We start from the raw sequence: 14035 nt of genomic DNA, 5'->3' as shown, positions 1-14035 counted from the left end.
ATCCTCAGCACCACATACAAATAAAGATGTTGTGTCCTCCGAAAACTAAAAAAACCCCAAATATTTAAAAAAATTCACTCTCTCTCTCTCACTCCCTCTTAAAAAAAAAAGTCAAAATGAGGGAATTCTGTAAAGGTTTATGTGAAATAAAGAAGGAGGGAACCAAAGGAGAAAATAGTCAAGCAGAGAGACATTTTTTGCCAATGGGGAGAGACAAATATTGGTTGTTAGTGGGTGTTCAGAAAATCTTTGGAACTGGAATTGATGGCAGAGATTTAGAATAGGGCCAGAAATACTGAAATAAATCAGGAGCATCCAGGGGAAGTTACTGAGAAATGAGCTTACCAGAGATTTGGGAGACACTCCCCTCTTCCATTCCATTGTCGTATTTTATCATAGCATCTATAACTTCCTATTGAATTTAATCTCCTACATTCTAAACTTCCTCTATCAAAATGTGGTCTTAGGATTAGCTGCATGGACCTCCACTGGGAGTCTTGTAGAAATGCAGAAGTCCAAGCCCCACCCCAGACCTGCATTCACATCTGCATTCTGAACAAGATGCCCAGGTGTTACCTATGCACTTCACATTTTGAGAAGTGCCACTTTCATAGGCCTTAAACTTTTAGCATGGTGCCTGGCACTTAGTTGGTGCTTAATGGATGTTTATTGAACGAATTAAGCTGAATTCCTAGAGACTACCAATGGAGCTGCAGGTGGAGATGAAAAAAGTAAAATCAATCGAAAACTAAGGCCTCCACCTACAGCTAAACTTCTACAATGATCACAGTAACTAAAAAAAATCATCTGCCTTGGCCCGCAGGTAGAAGTAAGGTACTCAAAGAGGAAAGAACAAAGTCATTAAGGACTGACGCTAGTGGACCCTGGAAAGGAAGTATAAGAAAGAGCACATCAAAACCTGGTGTATAGATCACCAGACTTCTCTCATGGCAGTACGATATGTCAAATTCTTCTGGATTATTTCTCTGTCCCACACTGAGGAAAACTGTGTGACAAGGGGAGAGTGTGGTGAGGGCAAACAATCTCACCCTACTTCTGGGGGCAAGTGAGTTAGCAGGGACCTCTGTTTGAGATTTGCCTTAAGGAAATGAAATAGAAGAGGCCTCTGTCCATTCCTCCTGGATCACATTTTTTAAATGCACATAGAAATTGCCACTTAAAAAAGCAATAATCATTATACCTGCCTTTGGAGTTTATCCTAACTCATTGGATATGCTGACAATGACTTTGAAGTATCCACTTAAAATATAAATTTAAAATATTCATTTTCTAGGCTTCTTTGAAAAAGTATACCTATGTTTTAACGTAGCCCTGAAAAGACGGAATCATCTTCCATCCTTTCTCATTACATATAATCTACCTATAATTCTTATATAACTTTTATTCACAATCTGACTTTACATAAATTTCTTCCTTTACATTTCTGAAGTGACCACCTGATTCAGGGTCTTATTACCTAGTGCTGATACTGTCTTCTAACTGGGAATTTGGTATCACCATTGCAAACTTGGAGACAGGTGGACCTAGGCTTGACTCCATCCCTTGTAACCTTACATTATTTCCTGTTATGGTTTGGATGTGAGGTGTCCCCCAAAAGCTCATGTGTGAGACAATGCAAGAAGGTTCAGAGGAGAAATGATTGGGTTATAAGAGTCTTAACCTAATCAGTAGATTAATTCCCATTAGGGAATTAACTGAGTGGTAATTGAAGTGGTAGGGTGGGAATTGGGGTGTGGCTTTTGGGTGTATATATTTGTAACTGGCAAGTGGAGACCTCGCTTTCTGCTTTCTGGTCATCATGTGAGCTACTCCACCACACTCTTCTGCCATGATGTTCAGCCTTACCTGGAGTCCCAAGGAGTGAAGCTAGCCTTCTGTGGACTAAGACCTCTGAAACTGTGAGCCTCTAAATAAACCTTTCCTCCTTTACAGTTCTGGTTGGGTCCTTTAGTCACAGCAGCGAAAAAGTTGACTAACATACTTCCTTATCTGTAAAATGGCCAATAACATGGGATTTTTCTTATAGAATTGCTATATAGAAGTAGAATCATAATTGTGTGTAAATTAAATGCATACCAATGGTTAGGAGCTCAGGCTCCAGAGCCAGACTGCCTTGTTAAATATTCTGTTATTTACCAGCTCTGTATTCTTGGGAAAATTTTATCATCTGTCTGTGCCTCAGTTTCCTTATTTGGAAAAGGAGAATAATGATAGTATTTATCTCATATAAGGTTTATGATGAATAGATGAGCAATATTTTACATGTGAAGTGATATGTATATATATGTATGTGTATGTGTGTGTGTTAATCTAACAACTATACACTACATATATTTGAAACACATAGCAAGTTGAATATTTATTTAAAAATAAGTTCTCAAAATAGCTATTTACAGTACAATGAGAGGGACATGTGAAAATAATAGAAAGGGGTGAAGTCAGTCCTGCCGTGGGAGGCCCATATTTCAACATGTTGGGGTGATGTTCACTGATACCACTGGTGGACTGAGATGTGGTGGCAATAAGAGACCTTCAGCTAATTCGGGACTTGTTTCATCTTTGACATCTGCAGAGACAGGGAATGGGGTCGGGGGGGGAATCTGGCTAGGGATCCTTATATTTGGGAACAGGATGGCCAAAAGGGTGAGCAATCAGGAGAGGCCCAGTGTGGCAGGAGGGTTCATTTTAAGCCAACAAGCCCTAGCTCCCTGTTTAAAGTGGGAATTTGGAGGTGTCCTGAAGGTCCTTTCCCAGTCCAGGGTAGCTTCACAGTGGGAGGGGTAGGCATGGAAGGGTCTCAGGATAGAAACTCTCTTAGAAAACAAAAGCAAAACCCAACTGAACAGGGAGTGGAGACAGTGGAGAGATTAGCAAAAATGAATCTGAATGGAAGTGCCACCCTCTCTCTGGACAGAAGACAAAGCAGCCACTGGTTGAAAGGAGTCATTCGTAAACTCACATGAGTGCAGATCAGCACATCCAACAAGATAAAGTGCAGTTCTTTGCTTCTGATAACACATCCATACTACTTCACTAGGAAACCCAGAGGGCAGTGGTGTAGCCCTTGTAGCCAGAAGGTGCAAGGATAGTCTACCTGTACACAAGATGGCAGAACTGGGTGGACTTGCAGTTCAGCTGGTTGTTAGGCATGAATTAGTACAGTTCACTCTTTCTGCAGCAGGGGTCATAACGGTAGGTGTTGAGGCAGGTGGTGTTGGTACCTGGGTGGTTACAGAAGTCACAGCAGGTGGTGGCCATGGTGGAAGGCTTAGGCTTTGAGTGGAGGGGTGGCAGCCAGTAGAGGAACTGCATCTGGCTTGTGTACTCCTGTAGAGGTGCCCCCTGGGCCAGGTTGTCATGGGCAGAGGCCTCGCTGGGGAAGGTGCTGGACTTGGAAGCCAAAAGACAGGTAAGGAGGCTGTCACAGTGCTGGAAGAGAGAGGTGCTGCAAGAGAGGCCACAGTTTGGGCACACTTTGGCACTGCATCCTGAGAAGTATGTGCTGCAGAGCAGGCTGAGGCCATTGTTGGGGGAGGTTGGTAGAAGGTCATCCAGGCTGCCCTGGGGGAACTGGACATGGTCAGGAGTGAGGAGAAGGGGCAGATTATCTCATCCCTTTCAGGTTGTTCCCCAAGTCTGAGGCTACAGGCTCCTTCTGCAAGCTCAGTAAGGCTTTCAGGGGCACCTTCCTGCTCTCCCAGTAGCTGTTATAAGAATTTACTGATCTGGGTGGCTTGTAGTAGTTCTTGGCTGCCCACTCAGTGGTGGACCACTGAAGTTCCATACAGGCCATGGACATGGTCAGATGCTCCCTGCCCTAGGCCAGCTGAGGCAGTGCATCTGAACAGGCATGCATGTCTTCGTCAGCTCTTGTGCTCACTCACACCTTCTGTCCAGCTCAAAGTAGCTCTTATCTTTCACTTGCAAGTTGATCCTCCAGCATCTGCTCACACTGGGCCTTGGCCAGAAAAAGTTCAAAGGAGATCATTTCCACCTGGAGGATCTCTACGAGCTCCTTGAGCTTGTACATAGCCCTCAACTCAGGCACAAAGCCTGGGGAATTCAGGATAGCTCTCATGTTCTCTACTCGTAATTGGCTTGACACCGTAAATGAAAAGGCCTGTGTAGGTCTAGATGCTTGGAACTCCTTTCATGGATAGAGGAAGAGGTTGATGGCCACCCTCTCCCGTGGGCTAAATGTTCAGTGCAAAACCCACAGGCTGGAGAAGCTGAGTGAGCCTAGGGATTCTCCACTACCACATAGAACTGGATGAGCCAGAATCCAAAAAGGGGATCCACCTTGTACAGGCTGAGCAGGGTCAGGGTTGCCACCCGTAGGAACTAATCACTGCCACGCTGCAGTTTGCTGGGGGTGGCATCTGCTTTGCTCTTGGAGAACTGTGCAATTTCTGAAATAAGTCATCTTTGTGATCTGTGTCCTTTGAATACACGATATTCTGATCAAGGGGCTTCTGGGCTGGAGGCAGAGACAACACTAAAAGCACTAATGTGTTGCCCACCTGGACCAGGGAGGACCCCCTGAGTGCTGCTGAGGGCTTGTGGCTGAGGGAAGCAGCGGAGGAACCGTCGCAGCCAGAGCCTGGTGAGTCCTTGCTCTAGCAGGCTGCAAGGAACCCAATAATTGTGTGTGTGTGTGTGTGTGTGTGTGTGTGTGTGTTAAATCTTTTGCCTTGAATTTCATTAATCCATTTCCATTGATCCCCTTACAAACCTTCCTGAAACATCCTTCTCAGCATCAATTAGAATATTGTAACCACAACACATAGGAAACTTGCCAAGGCTTCCTGAATCTTCCTAGTTAGCCACCCTTAGTGTGTCGATAGGATCTTTCCTCATGGAGCCAAGATTGCTGCTGAAGCTCTTAAGGACCCCATCCTTACATAAAGAATTCACAGCATGAGTTCAACAAGGCAAGGTAGATGGAGAAGGAAGTAGCAAGATGATTTTCAACCCAAACATATAGTAAGACTTATGTTACAGCTCATTGCAAAGACTTGTGTGATACATTGTGAGAACTGATAGTCATCATTTATTAAAGTTACGAAACCAAAAGAAGGAATAGCTGTTGGAGATCTAATTTACTGCGCCTGTTCTACTTTCATCAGCTCAATTTCTTTCCCTGCTTCAAAACTCTTTCACTGCACCTCATTGCCTGCTCCAAAAGCTGTAGTTTCCTCATTGAGACTCTTCAGGAGGTGGCTCTTTCATTTTCCCTATCTCATCTCCATGGGCCTCCTCAGTAAATCCACAGTGGTGCCAAACCATGCTATTAGTCATGACCCAAACATGCCTTGTATTTCCTGCTGCTGTGATCTGACTGTGTCCCCTCAAATTCACAGGTTAAAATTTAATTACCAATGGGATAATATTAAGAGGTAAGGACTTTGGAAAGTGATTAAATCATGAAGGCACAGTGCTCAAAATTGGAATTAGTGAATTTATAAAAGATGTTGAAAGATTCACCCTATGCCCGTTTTGGTCTTCTGTCCTTCTGCCACATAAGGAAACAGTGTTCCTTCCCTTTGGGGGATGTGGCTTCGGGGCCATCTTGGAAGCAGAGACTGAATGCTCAGCAGAAGCTGAAGTTGCTAATACCCTGATCTTGGACTTCTCAGCCTCCAGAATGATGAGAAATAAATTTCTATTATTTGTAAATTACCCAGTCTGTGTTTTTTTGTCATAGCAGCAGGAACGGACTAAAATACATGCCCTCCTTGCCCCATGTTTTGAAGCCTATGATCCAGTACTCATCTCTCCCTCTTCTAGTCACCACAACATGGATGGAGACTTCCTGCTCATCTCTACGTGTCAGATTCAACCTTTCCTTAAGGGTCTGTAGGGCAGCCCCAAATGGCTGTAGTAAGACTCCCTCACTGAGGCTTCCTATGGGCTACGTTTTCAGTGTGTAGTCAAGGTCATAAACACTTACTTAGTGGACATATTCAAGGTCATAAACATCAGCTTGTGAGCATGCACCAACTGATGTAACCTGTTGGCAGTGTGCCTTCTTTTTCTCGCCTGCATATAAAAAAGACCCATGGAAATGACTCAGAGGGCTAAATGGAACTGGCGGGGGCTGATGCTGAAGCTGGGGCCTGGCTAGGAGGTATTTTTGCCTCTGAATAAAGGATGTCTACCATCCCAATTGCATCTTGCATCTTCTTCTACCTGCTGGGATCTCAAATTTGTTTCCTGGGCGTGAGCCTCCATAGCAAATATCTTTAGGGTCCATATCAAATATCTTCTCTTCTCCCAAAATATGGTCTGATCCTTCTGGGCAGAGAGTCTCATTCCTTCACATTCCTAAGGTCTTTAGTGTCATTTGAATGTTCTTTAGTATTTAAGATACAGAAAGAGGCTATACATTTTCATCTTTACATCCCATTTCTCTCAACTATGCTTAATAATAATAATAATAATTCTATGACTATGTATTGTTTACCATTGCTAGGCATATTTATATTTAACTTTTTACATTTTTTGTATCACACTAACCCATAAAGTTGAAAATTTCTCTTTTAAAAAATGGCTTAAATCAAGGGTAGATTAGTGACTTCTCTTGAGTTAAAATTCAAATCCCATATTTTTAAATAGTATGCTATATATTTCTTTAATATAATACTTTGCATTAGTAAGTTTTCCTTACATTGTGTGCATGTGCATGTGTGGTACTGGGTTTGATGGGTATATTTTGGAGCCAATGCCTCAGACAGTGGATGTACCTTCCTTATGCTCTCCTACCCCCCATCCCACTGGATGCTTTTTCTGTTGCTATGGTGCCATGTCAGCCTCTCATTTGAGGATAATACTTTCAGAGACTTGTTCAGTGTTGCCACAGCAGCTGTGAGCATCACCCAGAGAGAACTGTTAGAAATATAGACTCTGGAGCTCCTACCCAGACCTGCTGAATTGGAAACTCTGAAGATGAGGTCTAGCATAAGCAATGTGTGTTTTCAGAAACCCTCCAAGTAATTTTGATGCATGCTTAAGTTTGAGAACCACTGTACTAGAAGAAAGGAACCTAAGTGCCTGAACATCCACATGGAACAAAGTTGGATATATGATTGTGGAGTTTAGGAGAAAGTTTTGAATGGGAGAGGATCAACTTTGTGTGATATTTAAAATGATAGGAATGGATAAGGTAGCTTAGGGGGAGGAATAGAGACAGAAAGGGAAAGAGGACCTAAGGTAGAAGCATGGGTCACTCCATCCTTTAGAGGGAGGGAAGAGGAGCAGCAGCCTGCAAAGTAGTCTGAGAGGTGGTAGCTAGAGAAATTAAAGGCAAAGAGTGCATTGTTATGGAAGTCAAGAGCATTAATTTCAGGGAGGAAGTTGGGGCACCTTCTGGGGAAGGCAGAAATTCTCCCCTTCTCATTGAATAATACTAGTGCATTCTTGGAGAAGTGACCCTGACTCAAGAGTGAAAAATAGTCCCTTTCTTGCCAAATTCTGTGTAAGAATGATCATGAGGCCCAATTTCAGCTAATCCGATGCAAAGGGAAGTGTATTAGAGGATTTTATAAAAATTCTTCTTTAAACCAAAAAGAAAAGAAAAGAAAGAAAGCAATAAGAAGACACTGTCTATCTGTCCCATTGGATGTAAATAATAGAGTACTGAATGCAATAGTCCCCCTTATCTGTGAGGGATGCATCCAAGATCCCCAGTAGATTGGAGAAACTGTATATAGTACTGAGCCACACACAAACATATTGTACTATGTTCTTTTCTGTACATGCATACCCCTGATAAAGTTTAATTTATGAATTAAGTACAATAAGAGATTAACAATAATAAAATGTAACAACTATAATAATGAATGCACTATCTTTCTCTCTCAAAGTTTCTTTCTGTACTGTATTCAAAATGAAGTGAATGACATAGGCATTGTGATGTAGAATTTGATCACTATGATAAGGGTTACTTGAACTTAAATACTGCAATAGGACAGTTGATCTCATAACCAAGATGGTTATTACATGACCAATGGGTGGATAGGGTACACAGCATGGATCCAGGAGATAAAGGGATAGATAATTTAGTCCCCAGTGGGACACAGACTGTGTTGAGATTTTATCACACTACTCAGAATAGTATACAAATTTAAAACTTATGAATTGTTTATTTCTGGAATTTTCTATTAAATATTTTCAGATTGTAATTGACTGTGGGAGACTGACACTGTGGAGAACAAAACTGCAGATAAGGAAGGCTACTGTTCTATTGGCAGTTTTTTGTGACAATGTGAGCATCATTTTAATATCATTCATTTCCTCACTTGTAAAATTGAGATAATGTTCGTATCTACCTCAGGAAGGATGGAATTGACCCTTTGGTCACCAATAAAAAGGGAATGAAGGAACCAACTCCTTGAGGACATGGTTGAGATACCAAATCTACCAAACCAAATTTTCTGTTATGTGTGTTTATACATTTCCTTGTTGTTTAGTCAGTTTAATTTAGGATTTCTGTTACTTGTAGCTGGAAGCAGTTTATCTGATATAGTGATACATAAAGACTGCTTTAGTTTTTAATTGTCAGAGAGTCACCAACTTATTTCAAATTCTCAAGGAAGATTATTTGTATGAAGTATTGTTCAACTAGTGTTGTAAAGTACTTTTCTAATAAAATGGAATCAGCAACCTAATCTTATAAGACAACAACAAAAATCATCCTAGGAATAATGGATTAAGCATTTTACTTATCTGAGAATGAATATATATTTCTCATTAATGTATTCTACAATTCAAGTCATATTTTAATATTAAAACCTCACTGAAACTAATTTTTTGAATTCTCATTTGGCATAAAAGATGCAAATATTGAAAGTCTATGTCTTATCCTTCCTTCAACCTTGAGTAATTGTAGGGATTGAAAATTAGGTCTTTGGAAAGAACATCTTGAATATTAAATATGCAAAATACTATAAACATAAAAAATATATCCACACAAAGTCAATGGTTTGACTGGTTGAAATATTGATATCTTAATTTCATTTAGAAAAGTAATCTATTAAAATACAATGAAGCTTAATACTTCAAATTAATTTTATTTACTGCTGGAGCACTGAGGTTGTAGAAAGAATTTTAATCTAGAAATCAGAAGCTTTATGTGTTAGTTCCCTTCCTGCTACTAGTTGTATGGTCTCGGATGCATAATTAACCTCTTGTTATCTTCTCTAGCAAGTGAGGAGAGGTTGGTACCTTGTAAAATTCTTCCAGTTGTATAATTCTATAATTTGAATTATATCTAAATTTCTAAAGCAAAAATAACTATAGACAGATTTTTATAAGTATATTATATATAACCTACTCTATTTCCAATTCCAAACTGGTAATTGCTTTCATTTCATAACTTGGTCTCATTTCAAGCATTTCTCTTCAGAATTATTTACTAGGAGCAGGTAGGAAGCTTCCATATAGATGAGTTTTAATTAAAATACTTGCCTACCATGCACTGGCAAGACACATTCTAAGGAGAGGTACAAATAGATTGTCACAATGAAAAAAGAAAGTTCTTTTGGGTGGTAGTTAGAAACAAGGTTACAAGTAAGCTCAATTCTTCAAGCAGCAATAGATTTCATAAACCATGAGATTACCATTAATAACATTCTTATTAAAATGCTTATGTTGACATTTCCACTTAGTGGTATAGGTTGTATCAATGGGATTAGTTTTATGGTGAGGAGTTTGTAGAATTTGGTCTGTACTGCAGTGTCTTCTATGGCAAACATGTTTTGTTGGTCCAATGACCAAAGTCAGCATGTGCAAATATGAACAGCAATAATGAATGCTGGTTTTCTATGTACCTTCCTCAGTATTAATAAGCAAATGTTGTACTTCTTTTTGAGCTACTGTTCCTCTTGTTTCTCTTCCCCACTCTCACTACCCCCCAACAAAAGATGTATATATTTACATGACTATTAATTCAGCTTTTTCTTAAATTCACTGTCTTTTCTGATTTTAAAATGCAGTAGTACTTAACCTTTGACTTGATAAACATGAGTCAATTGAGTTAAACTGCTGTTCTTCTAGAACTTAAAAGGTAAAATGCCAATATAAATATGTGGCAATTATCACCAGAACTGTTCATTTTTAACTATTAAATTTAAACAAAGAGCAATTGCTGTTTGTTCATGCAAAACAAACAGTGCCTGCTTAAGATCTCTTTGATTAATCTGCTTCCCTGCTTGCAGATTCAGGAGGAAACACTGCCTCAGGCTCAGCACACATACCCTATGAAAAGAAAAAAAGCTTTGCTGTTTCAGGCAATTCTTAGGGTATTCCCAATAAAAGGGGATTTGGGGATAAATGATGCACTATCAACCCAGGGCAAGGGGGACCAAACTCTGAGGCACAAGTCAATATATCCAAGGTCCCACAGATGCAGTCCAGCTTTAGAGCAAGCCTCAAAGACAAAAGGTATGCTTGTAGGTGGGAGGGTAATTGAATAGGCAGAAGTAGAGGATTTACAGAGGAGGAAACTATTATCAGATATACAACCAGATTGTATTAGAAAAATGCATCCATTGAGAAGGAGAAAACTTTCTAAACTACAACTTCTGAAGGCAAGACACTTGGCCCTGTTTTGCTCAGCAGGACAGGCCATCTGGAAGGATACTAGGACAGGAGAGACTGATTGAGCCAGATAGTAGAAGGCTGTTTTGGGCACACACATATCCACCTTCTTGCTCTTCTCCAGCATCACAACTTGAATAAAAATCTACAGAAAATTACAAATGCAAACTGTGTTTGGATTTCTTCTAGAAACTGGTATAAATGTAGAGATGGATATTCTGGAGATCATGAAGCAAAAAAGAGTGTGTTTCCAGACAGCTGTGGGAAATCTCAGGGAGGGCTTCACATAGGCCCAGGATGGGATGGAAATGTGTATCAGAGCTGTGGGGAAGGGGAGCCCCAAGTGACCACAGATTACAGATGAATGAACTGGTCACTGCCTACTACAATTTAGGTGCTAGCTACTAAGTCTTTTTTTTTTTTTTAAAGAGAGAAAGATTGATCTTACAATGTTTTTTTTTTTTTTAAAGAGAGAGAGAGAGAAAGAGAGAGAGAATTTTTTAATATTTATTTTTTAGTTATCAGCGGACACAACATCTCTGTTTGTATGTGGTGCTGAGGACGGAACCCGGGTCGCACGCATGCCAGGCGAGCGCGCTACCGCTTGAGCCACATCCCCAGCCCCGCTACTAAGTCTTTTATATCACTAGTGTCACCAGATCAGAAGGGCAGAAACTAGCCCTGGGAACAGGGCTGGTAGGAACAGGGTGATGGGCAAATCCCAGCCACTGAAGGGAGACATATTGATGAAGTCCCATAGGAGCCAAGTTTCTAAGGTTGTATATGTGAGGAGTATTGTGAGTTGTGTCTGGGAGTTGTGACCAAGGAAGAAGAATTTTAATGATCCAGAGAGAGGAAACCAGTTAAATAGCATAGCCTGAGGATGATGTGGGAAGAGGGGTGCTTATGGGGTTTTCCTAGGTGGATTCATGGGCTCACCTATCAACTCTTTCTTTCAGGTTTGAACATTTCACACTCTATTGGTTCCTTGAATGAGAAAGCTGATATGCAGATTCACCATCTTCTCATTCAAATTTGAGGCAGAACAGAGTAACTTGTAGATACTAGGGGCCATCTGGACCTTCTGGAAAGGGGCTAAGACAGGATAGGAATTTATATCAATATGACAGAGTTCACTTTATGCAGAGGGTAGTGGGAGTCATGAATGATAATGTATTACGTACTACAGATCAGGTCGAGATAATATGTGATCAAGTGTCTTTTTTTTTTTTTTTTAGAGAGAGAGAGAGAGAGAATTTTTTAATATTTATTTTTTAGTTTTTGGTGGACCAACATCTTTGTTTGTATGTGGTGCTGAGGATCGAACCCGGGCTGCACACATGCCAGGCAAACGCGCTACTGCTTAAGCCACATCCCCAGCCCCAATGATCAAGTGTCTTTATGTGACAAAGATTGGATAAAAGCCACGGTATTGTAGAACATTGATTCATGTAGAAATATATGTGGAAAAAGTGTGATGGGAAAAGAACCATCTTAGGTATTGAGGACACAAGGATGAATGCTATCATTGTTCTAAAGAAACTCTCTGGACGATAGAGAAACACTTGAATTGAAGAAAACAAAGTCTTATGTGCTGTTTCAGATGCAGGTACCGAGTCTTATTATGGGAGTCCACAGGAGGATGCCCAACTCAGCCTGGGAACTAAGGACAACCTCCTAGAGGAAGAAAGACACGTCAAATGGGATGTCAATATGCATTTATAAATAAAGAGACAGAAACCTGGTCCAGGGAGCCTTGGGTTACCAAATTATTACCAAATTCTTTTAAAACCTGTGGTCCATCTATTCAGAGTCCTTCAGATAAATATATGTACAGAATGAATGATCAGCTTGGCCCTAAATCAGTTGAAATGGTTGAGTTAGGACAGACTGTGGGGATTGTGCCAAGGCAAACTGCCTTGCTCCTAAATTTTTCTTTGTGCCTTGTGCAGTATCCATCACCCTGACTTCCATTCAGGTCTTTCCAGGTCAAGGCTGCAGGGGCAGTACCCTTAGCCTGCAGCACCTGTTCAGCAATGGACGAGGAAACAATGAAGACTGTCTGCCCACAGACTCACACTTGGACTTCTAAGCCCTGGGGAAAGCTTCTTCCTCTCACAGTGATCAATAAAATGCCTTTAGAATGATCAGATTTAACAATATTACTATTCTTTGGGGAAGATTTTTTGGAGGAGAGACGGGATGGAAAGGAGCCCTGACTTTAATGCATAAAGGAAGCTAGAAATTAGTGTTTCTAAGAAAGGGAAGCCTAGGCCAAAGATACTGGTCATGAGATTCCTGCACGTAGCTGGCATGCATCTTGGTTGGACCCCACATGTAAGCAAGGACTGTGGGGGAGAGCAGAGAGGAGAAATGCGAAGTAGCTGGGGCATCACTCTGTAGAGGTGGATGAGCCATCGGATGATGCAAAGTAGCATTGATAGGAGCAGACACTTACTGCAGAACCATCACTTCTTCATATTAAAAGCCCACTCAAGCCATTTTTGCAGTTTCCTTACTACTCTCCTGGTTCTCATCCACTCCCAGAACTCATTAGCTGAGGTTCCTATAGTGGGTAATTAACTACTAGCTCCCTGCAAATTGGAACCTGTTGGAGAGTGTCTAGGAGGCATGGGGTTCTATTGAGTGTGAAAAGCAGCATTATAGTCAGAAGAGGAAATATTTTGCACATTGGGCTGAAACTCTGGGGTTAAGACCAGGGAAGGCATGGGCTGTGTTGTGACCACCCCAGGCAGTGTACTGGGGAGAGAAAGCAGGATACTGAAAGGAAGAGAACTGAGGTGAATCTGCTTGGTGTAGGGCCTTGAATAGGGAGTAAGGATGGATTACTTTTAAGAGCTGTTTAGAACAAAGATAAACATGACAATTTCAAACGCAGATCTAAAGAAAGAGTGCAAGAGTTTGAGGAAGGGGTACTGCACAGATTATCTACCACTGCACAGTAAATTACTCCAACAAAAAAAATAGTGACTTAACACAACAATATTCATCTCACTGGTCACGGCTTAGTTGGGTCTCCTGCTTCAGGGTCTATCACGGGCTACAACTGAGGTGTCAGCTGGGCTGCGGAAATCTTGAGGTTCATCCCAGGAGAGTGCACTACCATGCTCTTTCACATAGTTGTTGGCAGGATTTAGTTTTCTTGTAGATTGTTAGCTGGGTCCCCCTCGGTTTCTTGTCAGGTGGGTCTTTGCATTATGGTGGCTCTTACTAGAGTAACCAGTGGCCACAGAGGGCAAACCAAGCAGAAATCAGAGCCTTTTTATAATTTTTTTTTTTTTTGGAAGTGATGTCCTATTATGTTGCTGCGTGCTGATTGCCAGCATCCCGTCATTAGATCCAGACCACTCTCAAAGGGAGAGGATCACACACACATGCAAATAGGTAAGAGTTGTTG

The 14035-nt window shown here is 41.1% G+C and overlaps 1 pseudogene; it reads right to left on the bottom strand.

The window, feature by feature from the left end:
• Positions 1-3111: 3111 nt before the first annotated feature.
• LOC143411403 (spermatogenesis-associated protein 2 pseudogene) lies at positions 3112-13035 on the bottom strand (annotated as a pseudogene).
• Between the last annotated feature and the right edge of the window lie 1000 nt (positions 13036-14035).

The sequence above is a fragment of the Callospermophilus lateralis genome, chromosome 12 (genome assembly GCF_048772815.1).
Source record: "Callospermophilus lateralis isolate mCalLat2 chromosome 12, mCalLat2.hap1, whole genome shotgun sequence".
Classification (NCBI taxonomy): domain Eukaryota; kingdom Metazoa; phylum Chordata; class Mammalia; order Rodentia; family Sciuridae; genus Callospermophilus; species Callospermophilus lateralis.
This window is presented reverse-complemented; position numbering and strand designations above follow the sequence as displayed.